This window comes from Ammospiza caudacuta, chromosome 6 (genome assembly GCF_027887145.1).
Source record: "Ammospiza caudacuta isolate bAmmCau1 chromosome 6, bAmmCau1.pri, whole genome shotgun sequence".
Lineage (NCBI taxonomy): Eukaryota > Metazoa > Chordata > Aves > Passeriformes > Passerellidae > Ammospiza > Ammospiza caudacuta.
Genome location: NC_080598.1, coordinates 48,884,577 through 48,904,989, shown reverse-complemented (window position 1 = coordinate 48,904,989; position 20,413 = coordinate 48,884,577). Strand labels below are relative to the sequence as shown.

General features: G+C 46.4%; 1 protein-coding gene across 1 annotated transcript in view; it reads left to right on the top strand.

The window, feature by feature from the left end:
- Positions 1-1,290: 1,290 nt before the first annotated feature.
- Positions 1,291-20,413, top strand: part of FOXN3 (forkhead box N3) — a 204,636-nt gene continuing 185,513 nt past the window's right edge. Inside the window, exon 1 of the mRNA XM_058806241.1 lies at positions 1,291-1,390. The gene's annotated coding sequence lies outside the window, so the exon portion shown is untranslated. The remainder of the gene's footprint in view (positions 1,391-20,413) is intronic.

Sequence of the window (20,413 nt, the reverse complement as noted above, 5' to 3'; positions counted from 1 at the left end):
AAAAGGGCAGAGGAACAATTTTCTATTTCCTAGTAGAGCTGTATTTGATACAGATAGAAAACCCTATTCCTTCTCTTTTTTCAAATCTTGGCATTAAAATTCAGAGTTGATACTTTTTGTGCATTGTTGTGCAATGTGGTGGTGCAAAATCTGAGTCTCCTTGTATCATGCACACAGCAAAGCATGTTGATCTAAGGTTGGCAATCCTGTAGAGTAGCAGAGTTTGGGTAGGCAGGAAAAAGAATTGGGAGGGGATAACAGCTGTCATTTTTTCCATGTCCAAGCTTGTGTCCAAGAAAGAATGTATCCCTTAGGGGAAAAGAAAAAATCTCATCCCATCTTGAACCAGCCATTCCCACATTATGATAAATCTAAAAGGATAAGCTAGGCTTTTCCTGAAATCGCTACAGCAATCACATACACCTCCAGTTGTCCTTCTACAGGGCTGGTTAAAGAAAGTTCACTTAAAATTAATAATTAAATGTCCATTACAGGCTTGACAGTCTCCAGGTGTGTGGCAGTGCTGATGGCACCAGCTCCCTCTGAGATCCTGCCAGCCTTTGCACTTGCAGCCAGGCCTCCGTTCAGCCCAAAGCTCCCCCTCACCCGCCTTCATGGCAGCAAGGCAGGACAGGAGGAGGAGGACGAGGAGGCTGGAGGAGGCTGCAAAGGGCCTGAGGAGCGGGCAGGAGGAGGCAGGTGCACCCTTGGCATTGCAGCCTCTTCTGGCATGGGGAGGTTTCTCTGTTTCAGCCCTAAATACGATGCAAGGAGGTGTCAGGCCTCAGTGAGGCTCCCGGCGGGTAAGACGGTAAAAAATAACAGTTTCAGTTCTGCATGTGTCGTTTTCCAACGTGTAAAAGACGCTCCGGCGGCACGAAGGCCGTTCCCAGTCGCAACGCGACGGCCAAGGAAGGCGGCCGAGCCGTGTGGGCACCCGCCGGGGGTTGTGCCGTGACGGGCAGGCCCGGCCCCGGGGGGACAGCGGGCCCGAGAGGAGTCCCCTGAAGGCAAAGGGACAGAACACGTGGGACCTGCATCCTCCGCTCGAGCCTGCTGCATCCCCGCACAGCGGCAGGAAAACACCCCCGAGGGAGCAGCGCCTCTCAACCCGCCCCCGCCAGCTTCCCGCTCCCGAAGTTTTTCCTTCGGGGCAGCCCGGCGCGGGCACCAGCCGCCGGCTCCGGGGGCCGGCTCGGCGGGGCGGGGCGGGCGGGCGGCGCTAGGGCCCGGCGGGGCGCGGCGCCGCCGCCGGGGGCGGGCTGGGGGCGGCAGCGGCGGCGCGGGCTGCGGCTGCCTCCGGCTGCTCCCGCCGCGGGGCGCGGAGCGGGGCGGCCGCGGGGAGCGCCCACCACCCCGCGGCGGCGCGGGAGCCAGGACGCGGACTGAGGTAACGGCGGGGGCGTTTCGCGGTGTCATCGGGAGCGGGTGCCCGCCCGCCCGGGCTCGCCGCTGTCGCCGCGCCCCGTCCCTCCCGGGCCAGGGAGCCGCGGCCAAACTTTTGGGGCCTCTGGGCCGGCGGCTGCCGCGGGCGGGCAGCGGCGCCGCCCCGGGGCGTTTGTGAGGGCTGCCCCGCGCGGCTGCCGCCGTCCCGCCGCCGAGGAGCCCCGCCGGCCACGGGCGGCGGGGAAGGAAAGGAAAGGGCGCCCTGGGACGAGCCGGTGAGGCGTGCGGGGCGGCTGCTGGGTCTCAACCCGGGCGGGCTGTGCCCCCGACAGGGCGGCCCGAGGGCTCCGGCCCCGGCTCGGCGGGCGCTGCTGGGGCAGCGGCGCAGCCGGCGGCGGGCAGCCCCCCCACCGCTCCCTTTTGTTCCTGCGTGCCGCCGGCGCTTGGATCCCCGCCCGGGAAGAAGCCGCTCGGTACTTCCCGGGCTCCGTCTGTGCCTGCACACCCGCCTGAAGGGCATCCTCCTCCGGTAGTGTTGGCCTGTCAGAGCCGCCGGGAAAGGGATTTTCCCCTTCTCACAACAGCTCCCCGTTGCTTGTCGGTCTTCAGCGCCGGCTCTTCACTTAACTGGACTTACCGTGTGTTAATTCCTTCACAATGTATGCGAGTGTCCCTGCGCCCTGGAGAAGGATTTCCTTATTGACTTGCCGACTGTGATGCGGCCAGGTATTATTCACATCATCAGAAATATGCCTGTGTAAATCTGCTCGCACGGTTACAGTGCGGCTGCTCTTAGAGCCCAGTTTGCCGAAACTTTAATTGCAGCAGGCGATGTTGTGCCGGGAATCCATTTCCGTCAGGGCGGGCCGGTACTCCGGTGGGATAACGGCCTCGCCGAGGCGATCGCGTGTCACGCAGGGACAGATCCTGCTGTTTCATGGGATGAATCAGAAACAGAAATCAGCCAACAATGACAATGAGTTTGTGTGGTTTCTAAAACAATTTGACGTGGTAACGTCTGTTAAGGGTACAGTAAATGGGGCAGCAAACCCCCAGTTTTCTCTGGCACAGCCCATGGATCAGCCGGTAAACAGCGTAAACTGTGATCACTTTGCAGCCGAAAATATAAGGCCTTGCAGCCCTGGCTGCCGGAGCGTTACGTGTCATTAAAGTGGCTCTCTTGGAGGAGAGGGACTGTCCCAGGAGCTACAAAATCTATAAACACTTTTCTGATTGGTTTAAAAATTTAGACACAGGAAGTGGATGGTATCTAATAACAGACAAGAGGAGACACTGTTGTCATGGAAACTGAGAAGACTCCCCCCCCCCCCCCCCCCGTGTATTTAAAAAAAAAAAAATGCAGAAGAAAAAAGTCTGCATATCATCAGAAATGCTTGCAGACCGCCTTGGCTGCTGTTGCCTTTCCCACAGCATCTGTTGAAACCTGAGAACATGCCTGTCAAATCAAGGTCATTTTACAATAAAACCCTGCACCGCCGCCTCCCTCTCTCCTCCCTGGACCTTGTCCCACACTTTCCATCCAAGGAGGAGTTGAGGAGGTGCAGCCACCTGTCCCATGCCCACTGGTGTCCTGCCCCAGCCTGGCCTGCTGCTGAGAAAAGGCTCAAAGCAGAGGGATCATGGGGCTTAAAAGGCAAAAGTAACAAGGGTTGAGTTTTTTACAATTGGATGATCAGGCCATGTTTCTTTCCATGGGCATCTATGGACCTGGGAAATAAAGTTGGGATTGATTTCCCTCTGTTCCTTTGTATTATGAAGCTATGTTAAGATATAATGATTTGGAGTTGTCTATTAAGTCTGTTTCACAGATCTGCATCACCTATTAAAAAAAAAGCAGTGAATGACTTTTGGAAGCCCTTTGCAATGCTTTTAAGAAAAGAAGAAAACACATTTCTGTTACAGCATGCTATGAGGAGAAAAGCAGAGATATGAGAATAAAATATACTTCATTGCTGCTGAATGCAGCATGAGAAAATCAGACTATTATTGTCGTAAATTGAAGTTTTACTTTGCTGGACTATTGAAAGTTTATTGTGTGTGAAAGGAGAGGCTATTTTGCTTTTGAAGCAGCAGAGAGCTATTTCACAGCAAACTCACAAGAAAGGTGTTAATGTTTTTGCTTATTTTCTTGGGCAGCACCCGTTGATTTCAGATGTTTGTGATAGAGAGAGATGCCTTTGAGTATTCACTGCATTTTGTCTAAAACATTTCCTTTTGTTCTTCTCTTTAATCTTCATTTTGTAGTGACCAAGCTGAGAAATAGCACTTTAGTGCTTCACCCGCTGTATAAATCATCATCATTTTGAAACCTTAAATGACTGGTTTGCTTGCATATTACACTTTTTGTATTATTATTTCTTAAGAGAACCAGAGGCTGATAATCCAGCCTTGCAGATCAGGAGGAAATCTTGCAGGGGACTGAGGTGAAGATGATCAGTAACCTCTTTACCCACACCCTTGGATCTTGCTGTCCAAAAAACCCAAGCAAGGCCTGAATTTAAAACTTGGTTGCAGGCAGAGCAGGCTGAAGGGATGGTAGGGGCAGAGGGAGCAATGCCTGCTTCTGGTTGAGGAGTCCCTGTTGGCAGCTGGGCTGGCACCAGGGTGCAAGAGGTGGTGGGCAGAGGCTTAGGGAGCCAGGCAGTTGTTTAATCCAGCTCATTTCTGGTTAGACAAATGCTGCTTTTAATTGCTGTGGAGTTCAGATGGAGAAAGTTTGGCTTGGTAGCAAAAGTGTGCTGTTGCTTCTAGAGGCGAATTTCCTGTTGTTGGGAGCAGCCTTATCGGCAGGAAGGTTCAGGGGCAGGAAACGTGTCGGTTACTTGTTTTTACACATTGAAGGAAATGAGCTGGATTAGGTATCTCCAAGGTTGACCCTTCATCACCCTCCATGTCTGTGCTACTTTATTTATCTCTAATGATTTTAGCTTGTGAAAGTTTTATGATGTCAGGCATTCCCAAGGGAAATGCAAGAAGTTAAATGCTTGTGTTGTCCTGTCATTTTTTTGCTGTTATAAGAAACCACCCCACCAGCCTCTCTGGGCTATGTTTTCAGATGTGTCCAATTTGCAATTTTTACCTTTTTTGCCTCATTGCTGATAATCAGCTGGGCTGTTCTTTTTCTTCCCCCATTAAAATGAAAGATCAAAAAATGCACCAGTTATTTTACTAATAGGAGCAGTTCTTACAGTTCTGAACTGCCTTTCATCATGGATCATAAATCACTTTACAGAAATTAATGTTCTAATATCCACAGAAGTTGTGGGAGCATAGGAAGCTGAAACTTAGCATTTCACATGGACTGCACAAAGTTGCAAGGCAAATTAGGAGCAGAGCTGGGAGTCAAATTAATTGCCCCTTAATTAGCAATTGCTAATGGATTAAAACTTAGAAAATATGTTCACGTTTCTCAAGTGTACTCATGCTAATGGACCAGTGTGGTGTGTGTGTGTTTGGGGCGTGGGGCTGGGGGTGAGAATAAGTAGTGGTTCCAGAAAATGCCAGTTGTTTTCTGGTCTCTGCCCAGCATGGCTGGGATGCCAGGTTGGAGGCTTGTAAGGTTAGACACGGCTTTGGATGAAGGTCCAGAGCAAAGGTGAGGGCTGCAGTTTAGCTCTGTGTGTTCTCATAAGCAGGGAGGCTCAGGGAAATAAACATTTCTCTGATGTCAGCTCACAACGGGGTTTTTATGGTGTTAAGCTTTGCAGAGGGTTTTGAGGGGGAAACATTGGAAAAGTTATATAAATTTGTGAGAAGCTGCCTGGCATGCTGAGTAGATTCAAGTGGTGGGTTTTTGTTGTAGGAGATGTCTTGGTGTGAGGAGCTGTTTCTGGCAGGAGAAGCTGCCAGGGCTGTCTGGAAGCCTAGACTGGAGTGGAATGGGACTGTTGTGGTTGATGCTGGAATTTACCAGTTCATGACTTTAGATGTAACACAATGCAGTGTGACTTTGGCCACAATTTTGACATATTTGTAATGAAACTGCATTTGCCTTGTTACCTTCAGTCATGACCAAGCCAAAGTAAAATTGTAACAAAACAATGAAAAAAAAAAAAAAGTAGTCAAAAGTAGTCCAGTGTTTCAGTTAAGTATAAAATTACAGCTGTGTATTTTCAGAAGTGATCAGCTGATTCTGGGAAACCAGCCTGAAGTTCTGCAAGGCAGGGCATTTTTTGGGAAGTGATTCTGTCCTAGAGTTTGGGAAATTCTTCCCCATTTAAAATGCCTCAAGTTGAGCTGTGAAGCGTAAGAGCAACTCAAGCCCTCCCTAAACTCACTGTCAGACTTTAGATGCCTTTGACATCTGTGGGACTTACAGCTGTTCTGAGCTGAAGCTGGCTGTCTAGCCAGGAGTTTGCACCTTGGGTGTCAGTGTGGCCCAGGAAGGAGTGAGGCTCCCTGTGTTCCATTTGTTCCCCTTGGGGATGGGTGCAGGGCAGGGGATAGCCCTGCTCTGGAGGTGGCTGGTGAGGGGGCCTGGGCAGTGGCTGGAACTCACCACAGCTGGACACACAGCTTCCAGGTGGGCTCTGTAGGGCCACCTGCACCTTAGCCCAGGCTCTGGTGGCCCCTTGCTGGCTGGGGATCAGTGTCTCCCCACTACTCTCAGGGAGGTACATAGGGGACACATTATGCTCTTACAAAAGTCTCCATAAAATGCATCTATTCCATAATGTCTGGGAAAATTGGACAGGCTAAGTCTACTGGAGGCAAAGCTTCTACTTATTATGTTGGACAGTATTTTGTTGCTCTTTTATTTCTTTTGTCTGTAGTCTAAGAGTCTCTGCTGGAGATGGTTTTCTCGGTGTCCACACTGACTGCAGGACAGACAGATGGCAAGGCTGTGACCTCTGATCAAGCTTGGTAGGTGCCCCTGAATGGAAAGATCTCCCTAGATGGTTAACACTGGGATTTTTTTTGCAACATTAGCAGGAATTTGTATCAATGTTAGCTGATACAATGAAATTTCCAGTGCTGAATGTTTTACATTTTACTGGAAATAGATTAAAGCCAAATAAAGACAAGTATTCCAGCAGTGGGATGCATTTGGCCTACACCAGTTTCTTCCTTTGCCTGCCTCCCATGTTCTGAGTTGTGCTGGGACCCTGCACTGAGCTGTTTGCTCAGGCAAAGTGTGAGATTCCCTGGTGGGATGCTAATGGCAAAGTGCTTACCTGCCACCAGCTTGCTGATAGAGCCTGCTCACCGTGTCTGGGCACATTTACTTGTGTTGCAAGGAGAGCACTCCAGATGTCCTAACAGACGGGACTTTATGTACAAGGCAATCCAAGCTAGACCCTGGAAAGCATTTTACAGAATGGCAGCTTTGTTGGAAATTGCTTTTTAATACTACATGGCAAAGCCCTTGTTCTTTTCAGTGCAGTTCTCTGCCAGACCTTTGCCTGCCCCACTGAAAGCAGTGGCCTCGAGTCTGCTGTGGCTCTGCTCTGCTCCCAGGCTCATCAAACCTCCCCTGTCCAGCCCTGGCACCCCTGCAGACCCTGCTGCAGAGCTGCTTTCTGGTTTAGCTCTTGGGCTTTGTAGTGAGGCTGATCTTTTCCCTGGACACAACTTCTGGCACAGCACACAGACATGAACTCCCCAGCCCATCCATATAGAGCCTGCTCACTCTTACTTCCCTCAGTGAGATCTTCCTGTGGACAATTTAATTGCTGGCTGGGCTTGCTGTGGAGAGGAGCAGAGGCATTAGGAGGGGTTATGAGAGGTTATTAGAGATGGGAGGAAGCTGTAGGTCTGACCCATCTAGATTTAACTGATTTATGTCTCATTTTATCCTCAACTCCAACTTGTTTTGAACTGGGTTTTACAGTAGATCATTTGTAGAAGCTACTCAATTAATATGTTAATTTTAACACCAGATTTTGTAAAGCTTTTATGTTGGAGGTGGTGAAAGGATCCAAATGTTTTGATCCTATTTCTATCATTATCTTCACTGTGTTTTTCTTACTCTGTGCTTTGCAGAGAGGAGTGAAATTTTAATAATTCACTAATATACTTTCACTTCATTAACATTTTATCATTTTGGCATGGTGCATATGATGAAGTCCTTAGTACTCTCGTTAAAGACCTGATCTTGCCTCCACGTTCTTGCAGCCCTCCAGGTGTGGAAAACCCTAAATGCAGATGTTATGTTATTCTAGTTTTTTGAAAAGTGCTTTTCTTTTTTTTTAAATAGATATTAATCTGAAAAAAAGCATATAAAGTGTTTTTTTGGTGGTTTTTTTTTTTTCTTCTCTATTTTGATTTTTTTAAAATAAACTGGAAACATTTAACATTTATACAAAGATAGCTGCAGTGGCTAGGTCAGATCCACTAAGTGCCAAGTCTCCAGCCATTACAAAACTTCACTGTGTGGTCCAGAGAGTGTGAAGATGCAGGGTGTTATTGTGGTATCCATTGCATCATTTTATACTGTTTAGTGTATAAGCATGTTTAGCTTAAGCAGAGATTTACACTGGTGTTAAAATGGTTATGAAACTTTCAGCTCACCTGGGATAGCACAGTGCTTGGTGTTAGGGGGCACAAATAGCAAGTAATGCTTCATGTAATCTTGGTGATTCAGTACATACATTTGCAGATGTGCCCTCCTTGTGTTAAACATGTGCTTTTTAATTGTGCCTGAATTTGAAATTGGTGTTCAGCTTTCATGGTGGCTCTCCTTCCTTTTTTAAATTCTTTTTTTTCTCTATTTTATTGTAACATAAATCTGCGAATTAGTGAATGATTTGTTACTGTCAGTTAAATATTGTTAGCATACCAGATTTTTTCAGGTATATTCAGAAGGCTTAAGGAGCCAAGCACTGGCTTAGGAGTGGTCAGTGGATGGATACACAAGGCTGGAGAGTGGAAGGGAACATACTGAGTTGGGAACAGTGGAGAGCTAAGGCAAATGTAAGAATTTCAGGAGTCATGTTTTGAAAAGAATGTGGCTGTTGGGAGTCCAGAGGGCAAGAGATCACAGTAATAAATACGGGAGATGTTGAGGGAACTGGCTGAAGGTTTTTACTTGTCAAATAGAATATATTTGCTTTTAGAGGCACCAGGACAGAAACTCATCTCTTGTAAATTGGTGTAATGCCATTTGAGTTAGTGTAATTACACTGACTTACACCACCTGAAGGTGTGTCAGGTGGTATTACAAGAAGAGTGAGGCTGTGAAGAATGGTGGAACTGGACGAGGTTATAGGCCTGGGCAACAGGGAGCGTGGAAGTTTGTTCAGAAGGGATAGAGAGGCTGGGCAAGCAAAGGAAGTTCACAAGGTTCATTACAGCTGTATTGGGTTTGATTTGATGATGAGATGCCCAGCAAGAGATGTCATAAGGCAGGCTGGGACATGGGCTTGGCTGGAGAGGAGAGTCAGTGACAGAAAGTACATTTCACATTGGCACAGTAGGAACTGGTGTCACAGTGAATAAGATCATGCCCAGGGTGTGGAGGGCATTCAGAATGGACCAAGACTGAGGCCACAGCAGGAGCTGGGGGAGAGGATCTGGAGGTGCAGAACCATTGCCAGACAAGGATGAAGAGGGCCAGAGGACAACATCTCACAAAGCCAAGATTGGACAAATGTCTTTGTGTCTGAAAGGAGGAGTAGCAGAACCATAAAATATTACTTAGGGTTAAGAATAGAAAGGGAATGACACTGACTTCTCTAAAGACATGAGCCATGAGTAATCTGTACTAGTTAGTAAACTTAGAAAAGCTGAACCATAAACAAGCTACATCTTCACTGGTATGTCTAATTTTCCCCTCCTCACTTCTGTTCCTGCCAAGTAGTCTCCTGTAATGGTGCAGCAGACCTGCATGTCCTGGGGGTGGTCACAGCAGCGTCCCTAACGGTGCTGCCGCAGCTGCGCTGTGCCGAGCTCTGCTGAGCTCTCCTGGGGTGACGTGGCCCTGTCAGCCACTCACCCTGGGCACCCCCAGCTGGGCACTGTGCCTGCTGCCCCTGCCATCCCAGGCAGGCTGCAGACACCTTGCTCAGGAAACTCAGAGAGGTGCTGGGAAGTCACAGTGTCCTGATTAAATGCACCAGCATTGTAGCTGCAGTTGCTGCACCCCAGATATTGGACCCCAGGTCGGGGAGTGGTGCAGTGCTGAACCACCTGTTGGGTGGAGGGGAGGCAGCAGATGGGTTCCTGCTGGTCTGCTGTGTCTGGCAAGAGCAGGGCTGGGTTGTGATGAGGAAGGTTTGAGAGAAACATTGCAGCTTCAGTTTGTGTTGTGGCTGAACAGGACATCTCACTCGGGATGTAGTAGCTTTATGCAAGGAGGAAGAAAACACAGACTGGAAGAAATGAGGTAAAATGTGGGGAAAATGAGATTAAAATATAGGAAAAATGTAGAAATTAGGCATATGTATTAGTATGGTCACCCTTGTTCATGAGCCCATCTCATTACTGCAGCAACTGTAAGCCATTCATGGTCCTGGGGCCCAGTGCAACAACTGCAACCAGCCTGACTGGAAATGGGACTGACTTAATTGTACCAAAACAAGAAAAAAAGACCCAAAACAATCCAGCATGAATTGTGAAAAGTTAAGTGTTTTAAAAATCCTTTGGTTTTGCTAAGCCAGGATACCATTTCTGACAGGTGAGGAAATCCCCATTTTCTCTTGGTGACTCTGGTGATCTCCCAGACCAGCACCTCAGAAGCAGCCAGCCTGGGTGGAACAGTCAGTGTCTTCAGAAACAGAAGTCAGTGTCTTTAGAAACAGAAAGCATTTTGGCTTTCCAAGTGGACTGGTTTGTTTCCTAGTTGTATGGAAAGCTGCCATTGCAGCAGTTTGAGAAAATAGGCTGAGCATCTTGAAGCCAAAATGGTTGAGAGTGTTTCCTGGGGAAGGCAAGGAAAGATGTGGTGAGCTTGGAGGCACAGTAACAGATGTGAAGCCTTTCACTGTGGGTCACTCTGGGTTCTCCCCAGAAAGCAGCAGTTCCCCTGTTGCAGTGCTGGGGCTGGGAATCCGAGGGCCTGCTCCTGTTGCAGTGCAGTTTGCAGGAGGCAGAGGACTGGTGTGTGCTCCTGCAGCAGCCTTGCTCCCATTCCTAGAGGGCTGACAAGGAGGCCATGTGCCTTCAGCTGTTACCCAGGCTGATTAGAGACTGTGGCTGTAGGATCAGCTTGTCTGGTGCTTTGTGCCTGTTCCATTGAAGGAATGGAGCAGATGAGAGGGCTGGACATGAATATGTCACCCTCGAGCCCCTTTTTAAGGGTATAATTTTACAATGCTAGTGGCAAAGACTTTTTAACCAGGAAAACAGTGTTGTCTTTCCTCAAAGAGCTGCAGGAAACAGCCTTTGCTATGCTGATGTTGGGAATAGTATTAGTGTTGCCCACTTGCCCTTTCTCCCTTTGAGGGTTGTGTTCCAAGCTCTGGTGGACTCTACCCACTCCCCATATGGTCTGCACTTGGTTTATTTGATCCAGGCTTCCTCCCACCTTGCCTTTTGTGCTCTCTTTCAAATGAGGATGCTCGATCATGGTGTGATGTGCACAGTTCAGGAAGTGCTTTGAAATCTGGAGCAGAATTTTTTGGTAGTAATTTTTATTCTGAGTTTGTGTTCAATCTTGCTTGCTGCTGTTAGCTACTGCTAGTTCTGTGGGGATAGCAGGTGGGACCACAGAGCAGCAGGGATTCCAGGCATCCCTCAAAGACACAGTATGGAAAAACAATTTTCTTTCTGACCCCAAAAACTTACAGTCGATGTGAGGTATTTGGAGCAAAAAATCTCTCCAGTACAGAAGTCTCTCTACCAATATAATTATTTGTCCTGCTTTCATGTTTCACATGCTTTATTTAAGCTCCTGTCACCCGCTAATAACTTAGGGACATTGGGGAAATTTGGAAGGTATGCACAGTACTATTGGCATTTCTCAAGCAGCTGCTACTGGCCTGCTTATATTCAGTGGATTTCCTACTGTCAAAAACACTTTTAGCACATGAATGAATGGGCAGGGAACCACCTAAGCATTGATTAATATTGACAGAAACTTCCCTCCCACCTTTCACTCATTCAAAACAACAATGATGAAGGCAGCAGAATTCAGCTCTTGGGCTATTGGAAAGAGATGGGTTTATTTCAGAAATAGAGCTCTCCTTTGATGGGGTCTCTGGAGTGCTAGTGCTGGGAATCATAGAACAGTCTGACTCAGAAGTGAGCCACAAGGATCTTTGGAGTCCAGCCCCTGACACTGCACAGAATTAGTCCCAAGAGTTACACCATGTGCTTGAGTGTGTTGTCCAAACACTTCTTGTACTCTGTCAGGCTTGGGGTTGTGACCACTGCCCTGGGGAGCCTGTTCCAGTTCTCAGTCACCTCTGGGTGAAGAACCTTTTTTATATCCAACCTAAACCTCCCCTGACACAACTTTGGGCCATTCCCTCAGTCCTGTCACTGTCATGACAGAGCAGAGGTCAGTGCCAGTCCCTCCTCTTGCCCACAAGGAAGTTGTAACTGCAGTGAGGTCTCCCCTCAGTCTCCTCTTCTCCAGGCTGAACAGACCAAGTGACCTCTACTAGTCCTTGTATGGCTTCCCCTCAAGGCTCTTCACCATTTTGTGCCCCTCCTTTGAAGGCTCTCTAACAGCTTGATGGCTTTTTTACATTGTCACACAGAACTTGAGGTGAGGCTGCCCCAGTGCAGAGCAGAGGGGGACAATCCCCTCCCTTGCCTGGCTGGCAGTGCTGTGTCTGGTGTCCCCCAGGACACGCTTGGCTCTCCTTGCTCCAGGACACTGCAAACTCAGGCTCAGCCTGACCCTCAAGAGACCCCCAGGTCCCTTGTGACAGCACTGCTCTCAAGCCTCTCATTCCCCAGTCTGTCCATGCATCCAGGGTAGCCCCACCCCAGGTGCAGAATCTGACATGGATTGATTGTTTTCAAATGCAAGGGGCAAGAGGTTCAGCCTAGGTGGGACATCTGTGGGTGAGGAAGTAAGCAGCATGGCACTTTGGAAAAGCTTCCATTCTGGTGCCAGTATGGGCATGAACACTGGCAAGAATTGAAGCTTGTCCCTTCTCATGCCAAAATCTATTGTTTGTGGTAGTCCTAGCTGATTTCAGTGAAGATTTTGCCTCAGCAAATAGCTTGGCATTTGATCATGTAAATAGTTTATATTTCAATTCCACCTTTGCATATTCAGGGGGAGCTCCCTAGGGATACAGTGGCAGTGGTGTTATGGATGCAGAATTTGGTGCTCCATTGCTGTCACTGATATAGTGATGGTGATAATGATTATCACTAACTTGTATCCCAGTGGTAGGTAAAGTGTTAGAATTTGGCTATCCTCAGAAATTTTTGCACTGTCAAGTGCATCTTCCATTAATACCAAAGGTGATTTATGTGACTGTTCCCATTTTGGCAGTGTGAGTGATGCACATATGGCTCTTTGGAGCCAGTGGGTGAGAAGATCTTGTAATACACAGGTGTGCTGCAACCCAGATTTTTGTTGTTGTAACTGTGATATCTTTATTTTGTTCTGAACAACAAAGAAACCATTGCTTGTTTGCACAAAATTCAGCATTTTACTGGCCGATGAAGGGAGGAGCACAGGGCCAGACTTGGACCCCTGAGAGCATTGTATTTGTCTTTATTGACTTGCAGTCTCTTCAGCCCATGGACTGATCTCAGAGTCCTGTGACACTACAGGAGCAAGTAAAGATGGGCTGTCAACACACTTGTTTTGTGGTGGGGAGCTCTGATGTGCCATGACTGAACCCAGGTAGCAGCCTTTCCCCAAGTTACTGTCATCAAGTTTCTGTCTTGGCCACCATGCTGTACAGAACTGCAAGAACAGAGTTGTCTTTATATTTGCTTGGCTGAACTTCTTAAGGAGGAAACAGACAGATGTGGACAGCAGGATCACTGAAGACTTTTTTTTAACAGCTAGTAAAGCTAGCTAAGCCTAGCTAGCTAGCCTAAAAATGCCTAAGTATCAGTCTAAAGAACTGCTTTGTCTGTGAGCTTCAGAAGAAGGAAACATGGTTAGGCTATAGAAATGCATCTACAGAGTTTATTACAATATGTTAATTACCACTGCCTTTAGTTATCCATCATTAATAAAGTGATTTACTTCAAGGTAAGAAATGTGCATTTTCATGTATCTTTGTCAGTCAGAAGCACAAGAAGATATTCCTGTTCTACTTCTATCTTGTGGTATAAAATAATGCAACTCCATTGAAGTCAGAGGTGGATAGCTGGGGAGAAGGCAGCTTCCTTTTTTGCTAGAGAGCTTTAATACAACATTGTTTTATTTCTGCACATTAAAGTTAATAACACAGCCAGTGTATTTTGGAGTTAAGTCTTTCTAGGATCTCTATATGTTAAATATCTGTGAACAAACTTTATAGTTGCTATGTAGGCCCTCACGATATATCATTTTGAGCCACCTTCTATCTATTACATTTTATCTGCCTGCAAAATCCATTTCTAATTCTGGCCATATCTCCTTTGCGATCACTTGCCAGAAATCTATTCCCAGGATTCTCCTTATTTTAGTGAAATATCTCTGCTTCAGCACCTTTCCCAAGGTGGCTGATCTAATCAGGGCACTATCAGTTATCATTTCTCATTTCCTTTGCTAGCTCTGTCAAATGCAATGCACAGTCTAACAGAGTGACATTCAAATACTCTCAGTAACCAAGGCTTATTTCCCTTTTTTCTGCCCTGCAAAACTTGGTTTGTATTAGGCTTCTTAAGCATATGCCCTTTGCTCTCTGCATGTGACTTATAAAATGCGCTCTGGGAAGAGTTAATGTTAAGCAGATGAAATAGCTGCCTCTTTATTCATCACAGTTAAGTTCCATTGATGGTGACCATCTGGATTTAAAATCCCATATCCACAACTTTGCCTTTTCAGGTATGGAAGAGCAGTGCTTCATTCCTGCCAGCTGTGTAAGAAGACCCCTGCTTTGCCATCAGAGAAATGAATTTTTTTACCTCCTTGTTGCTGCCAGCCTCTCTTGTCTTTTTCCATATTCGTGTTTCTCTTTTAAATGGGAGTGTGACTGTATGCAAAGGTCAGCATACACCAAACAGGGTGTTTGTGTTTCTCAAATAAAGAGTCACCTGTGTAGCTGGATCCTCTGCTAAGGTTAAATGTGGTTTCTATAGACACAGGTCCAGCAGTAACATCCAGTTTTGGCCTCTGTTTTTTTTTTTTTTACCTTGGGTGACAAACCTCTTAGTGTTATCTTACATTGCTATCACAGACTAAGGCTTGTTTTAATTAGTGTGTGTCTGACTATTCCATCCGCTCTGGAAGATGGAATTATCCATGTGTGTCCTCACAGCCCTTCCTCCTTTGCACCATTTAACATTGCTGTCACAAGCTCTGCTTTGCTGCAGACTCATTTCTCCAATAGTTTTTGTGAGGGCCAAAGCCTCAATCCCGCTTTTCAGGAGGAGAGCAAGGGAGCAGGCATTCACCAGACTGGCTGGGAGTGGGAAGGGAACTCTCCATGCACTTGTCCTGTCTGCAAAACACCGTGCAGTGCAACACTTACATGATGCTGGGAGCTTACCATGAGCTCAGCTCTTGATTTCTTTTGAATTTCATAGAACCAGGTTTTTTGGGTCATTTTTCCCCACGCTGTATGAATGAAACAAACCCATCTTGAAGTCTGCATCAGTCCAACACATGTGTTTCTCCTGTAGCCTGTTGTGGGCTACAGAATTTAATTTATTAATTTCAGTCAGGGAGAGGAAAAATTAGGAAAATGAGTTTTAAGCTGACAAAAAGAAACAGTGTGATTTGTTATTTATGGTTCAAGATACAACACCAACCAGGTGCTCTGTGTTCCAGCTCTTTGGCACATCTTTTGGTGAGCCTTATCCCAGATTATTGAGTTTCTGGGGTAGGGTATTTGCAGTCCCTCCAGGATGTCCCTTGGTCACTGTCCCTCAGGTTGGCTATGGAGCTGCAGACTGGGGAGCATCTGCCCTAGCAGGGGATGGCAGAGCAAGCATCTGGATGTCCTTGAATGGTAATTTCCAGTGTGGCTAAATAACAAGGATGGTGTCTAATGGCTTAAAAAACTGCTCATAGTGGCATTTTTTTCCAGCTATTTCTTCACTGTAGGAAGGTAGAGAAATCTGCGTTAAAATAATAATTAAATGCTGACAGTACTAAATTTCTACCCAGCGTGAGTTGGCAGCAGATGCAAACCAAAACATTAGGTCATTAAAGAGAAAAGAAAAACCTGATTAAATACCTCTGAATGTTTTTCTGATTAGGTATTCTTAAACAGAACATGTGGCTGTAAGAGAGGGGTGTACTTGACAGCAGCAATTGCTTTTGAGGGGAAAGGTAAAACACTCAAGTTTTAATGTGTATATATGTGTATTTCAAAGGATTTCTTGCTGATCTTATCTATGAGCCACCACAAAATCTCCCTGCCAGTAAATAGGCTTCAATGTTATGTTTCTGGAAAGAGCAGTTAACAGTGACTAATGTGCTCAGGGTTTTGTTTGGGTCTCTTTTTCCTCTTCTCTGGCTAGACAGAGTTGATTTTGCACTTGAGAGTCCAGCAGCCATGGTGTACCTTGCTGTTGCAGTGATGGTGTTGAAGCACTGTGAGGTTGCAGTGTGCATCCTGCAGGCACAGAGAGAAGGGTTTCTGCCCCAAGGAGCTTGCTGCCATGGGAGAGTGGCATGTGAAATCAGGTGAGGATTCAGAGGGGAGAAAGAGTGATATTGGGTACAGAAACCCCCCTTTACTTCATGGCCACATCATGGCCAAAGGTCCACTGCTCTTAGAGGTGAGCTGAAGGCCTTTTTGTCAAAACACACTTTTTAAAGCACCTCTAGCTGAGGAAACTGAAAAGAAAAATTGTCCAAAGGTACATTTATAGGCTGCCACTTTTTACCTCCTGTTTCTTCCTTTGATGCTGTCTATTATATATTTGCTCCCATGTACTCTGTAGAGATGTTTTAGGGGCTGATACCAACAGCACATGTCTGGTGCTCCTTCCAGGTCCTCTTTAAGGAATGTTGATGGAGACAGCAAGGAGGGGAGTGAGCAGAGTTGCTGGGGAGCTTTGTCACTGTAGCAGAATTGTGGCTGCTGGCTCTGTGGAAAGCCCTGGAGCTTGGAGGAGTGGGTGGGATGCTGCACATCCCCTCTCCAAGTGCCAGGAGCACCTCTGAAAGCTTTATGACCTCTGTGGCCAAAACACACTTCCCAGGCATGTGCTGAGTGTGGAGGATGTTCTGGCTCTTGTGGCTCCTGTTCCCATTGTATCACAGCAACTCTTTGGTGTGTGCCTGAGGTGCCAGCCCTGTGAGACACCACAGGGTCATCCTGCCCTCTCCCTGCCTTCCCCCTTTCTCTGCATACTTATATTTGAGAAACTGAGGAATATGGGGTAAGAGAGAGGATTCACAAGTTATTTCAAACTGTTCTGTTGTTCAGAGATTTAGCACAGGGTAATGCACCTTCTTCCTGTATTATTATACTCTTGCCTGCACCCAGAATATGCATATGAGCAATGATCTCACAAACATAATTTCTGCTACCTCCAGGAGGTAGGGCAAAGGTTCCTCTGAAGGAGTTTGAAGAAGGCACAGCATATTGTGCTTTAAAATTTTGCTCAGCACTTCTACTGGACTTTTCAAAGATCAGCTGGCATATTCATTTTTCCCTTGGGAGCTGTATAAGTTACAGTTTTTGTTTTTCTTCACTATGCATTCCAGAAAACAATTTCTCAGGAAGAGTGATTGTAGTTTCATCTCCAGATTATCTGTGGTTTACTTTTTACTCCTAGATAAAGGGGCTAAATAATCTAACTGTAACTAAGGCACAGCTGGGGTCTCTGTATGGGCATACGTGTGTCCAGATTTGAGAACTACCACTTTTAGTTGCAGTGTTGCAGCTGTATGGCCTCAGCACATCAGTTATTTGGAGGTGGGCAGAGGTGCTCCAGTGAGCCTGGCCTCTGCTCAGGGCTCAGCTCCTCAGCCCCCTGGAAATACCTTGGATTTGGAAAGCAGAGCAATGGGCATATTTCTGCAAATGTTAGAGCAGTGATTTTTTTGCAGTTAAATGCAGTGACCAAGGACAGCGGGAGATTTTGGCTGTATTTCTGTCCTGTATGAAAATATGCCAAGCAAAGAACAGATGGGGTCAGGGGACTGCCTGGGGTTGTCTGGGTCTTGGGCTGCCTCCATCCCAGCCCTGGTGGCAGCAGTGACCTGCTCTCATGTCTGCTGCCTTTGCTGCCCCTTGGTTCCTGCCTCAGTCACAGCCCTGCAGAGTGGCTCATGCCAGGGTATCCATCCACAGTGTGCTCTGGGGGAGTTAAACCCCCTGCATGAGGACTCTTCCTCATGAGAATCGGCCACCAACAGACCTTAGTGACAGAAAGTGGCTCTGGGAGCTTGGCTCTCGTATCTCCAAGTTCATGGGTCTTTGTAGTGCTAGCACTGAGTTGAGACAAGCTGTTTCTCTGCTGACATTAATGTACTTGACCCTACAGAGTGCAAGGTAGCCAGGCAGTTACAGGCCATTAATCTCCAATTGCTCTTGTCAAGTATTATATTCATTAATCTGGGCCAAACAGTGGTTTAGTTGTTGGCATGGACCATGATAAGATATTTTATCTCCTGGTTGGTGCTGAGTTAGTATCTAGCTAGCAGCTTTTGCAACCCTTTATACGGGTGCCCTCAAATTTCACCAGTGGCTGCACCAAAGCTAAAGCTCAGCATTGGTTCTTCTACTGAATGTGCCTTCAGACCCAGCTCCTTTTCCTGTGCTTGGAGGGCTGGCTCAGGGAAAGCTGGCTGATGCGCAGGTGCCTGTGGCCAGGGGCTGCCTGCTTTTACTTCTACATGTGCATCACTTAGTCCAAAACAGCCAAGAGGCAGCTCCCAGATGGGCTGCTTTTTCACCCTGTGACCTCTTTAGGCCCACCTGGAAGACAGGTGGGTTGTGTTGTTTCTGTACACATTCACACACTGATTTTATTGCTTCACTTAGCAGAGGAGGAGCACTCCAGGCATCCCACAGCAGAAATTCCCCTTATTCTTGGACACTGCCCAAGGGTTACTTGTCAGAACAATAATTGCTGAAAAATAAGGATGCTGAGCAGCAAGACTTGTGAAGTGCTTTGATAAGGCAGGCTGTGATGATTGTGTGTGGAGGGGTGTCCTTTTGTTGCTTGAATGGCTCTAAAAGGATTCAACAGCCTTTCTCTGGCAAACTGCTGGCGCGTAGTCGGGAGTTTGTGTGAACAAGTTGTGCAAGTTCAGTGCCACCATACACATACTGATCTGCGCTGCTACTGAGGTGAAAACTGTTTATGTTTTAATGTATTAGGTTCTGCCTGCACCCTTCTGTATAGAAGTCTTGTTTTGAAAGTATAAGAAAAACAAGAAGGAAGAATGTGGAGATGTTTTAACATAGCTAAAAGCATTTGCTTCCTACACAGTGCCATTTCAGAGAGGGAACAGCTTCTCCTGCAGCTCTGTTTTGGTCTAGGTCTCTCTCTGCAGAGATTTAAACATATGCTTATATCAGTTCCTCAGCTGGTGTGTATCTGTTGACATAGTGTATATACTGACATAAAGCGTGGTCTGCATTTACACCACCTGATGTGTTTGCCATGCATCTTCCAACTTAGCAGAGTCCTCAGGTTTTAAACATGGTCCTTTAACAAAGCTGTAGCTGAGGGCTTTGGGTTTTTTTGTTTTTGTGAGAAGAACATTCACATTAATTTCAATAGTAAAGGAAAAAGACCGAGAAGTTGCTTTTTATCTTGACATCTATAGGATTGTTTTGGGTCTCACAAAGCAATTGCCCTTTTGCAGCAGAGGGGGAGTCATAATGCTCCAGGTTGAACAGGCTGTGACACACCTGGGGCAAAATCCAGATGTGCTGCTTGTTAGTGAAGAGTTGTCAGTGCAAGACTTGTCCTTCTCTCAGGAAGCTGTTTGCAGCTGGACGCAGGTCCATGCTGGTGGGGCACATAACATGCTCTGTTTTTTCAGCTAGTGCTGCTTCAGGTCTGGGTCAGAGCAGGGATTTCCAGAAGTCCATGAGTAAAGCTGGAGCACAAACCCATGGAAAATCCATGTGTGTCCAGGTAAGTGGCTGTGATCACTCCAGGCCATCGCTCTACTCAGAAGAAATGGAAATTTGTGAAACTGTTGGGGCTGCTGTGCCTGGCCATGGGAGGTTTTGCTTTCAGGTTTTATTTGTCTGTGGATTTTTTTCTAGCTGAAGTAGCATTTTAGGAGATAGGGTAACAACTTTAACCTCTGATCAGGACATCTGTAAAGAAGATAGTAATCATCAGTGACTAGGACCTCATCAGCTCTGTTAGATAGTCTGTAAAAGGCTCTGTCAGGCCACAGGAATGCAGTTCTCTAATTTTTGTTCTCTTGATTGCTCTTGTTTTTGTTTCTTGTTTTCTCCCTAAATCTAAGCATTTTAATGTTTTCATCCTATGTCCACTCATGCATTCTTTTGCTAATGAAAGAAAGGAAATTATCATTCTCAGATTTCAGTCTTTAAAAAACAAGAGCATCAGTTTGATTCTATTTTATTTTTGTTCAGGTTACAAGGGATAAAGTTGACCTTGTCTGAAGATAAAGAATACTATTATACTTAAAGTTTACCAAGTGCAAAGTGATTTGGAAATAAGCTTGGTTTTTTTCCTGTAAAATTTAAAGGCATCAAATAAGCTGAAGTGATTTTGGATGTGGTGCTTGGGACTTTTTTCCCCTTCAATTCTTCAAATTTGTGCTACAGAAGAGCAGGTTTTTGAGACTGTTTAGTGGAAATAAGTAATGCCTAAACTGTGTTGTTTGGGTGCAAGACTTCAAGCTAGTTCAGCTGTTAGTAGGACCACTCCTAATAAGTTCTTTAGGCTGATGTAGGTGACTTCCTGCCATAAATAACATGAAGTTTCTATTTTATGTAGTTTGATTTCATTACAAAATTTCCACTCATTCATCTGCTCTGCTATGATTTATTTGTGTATT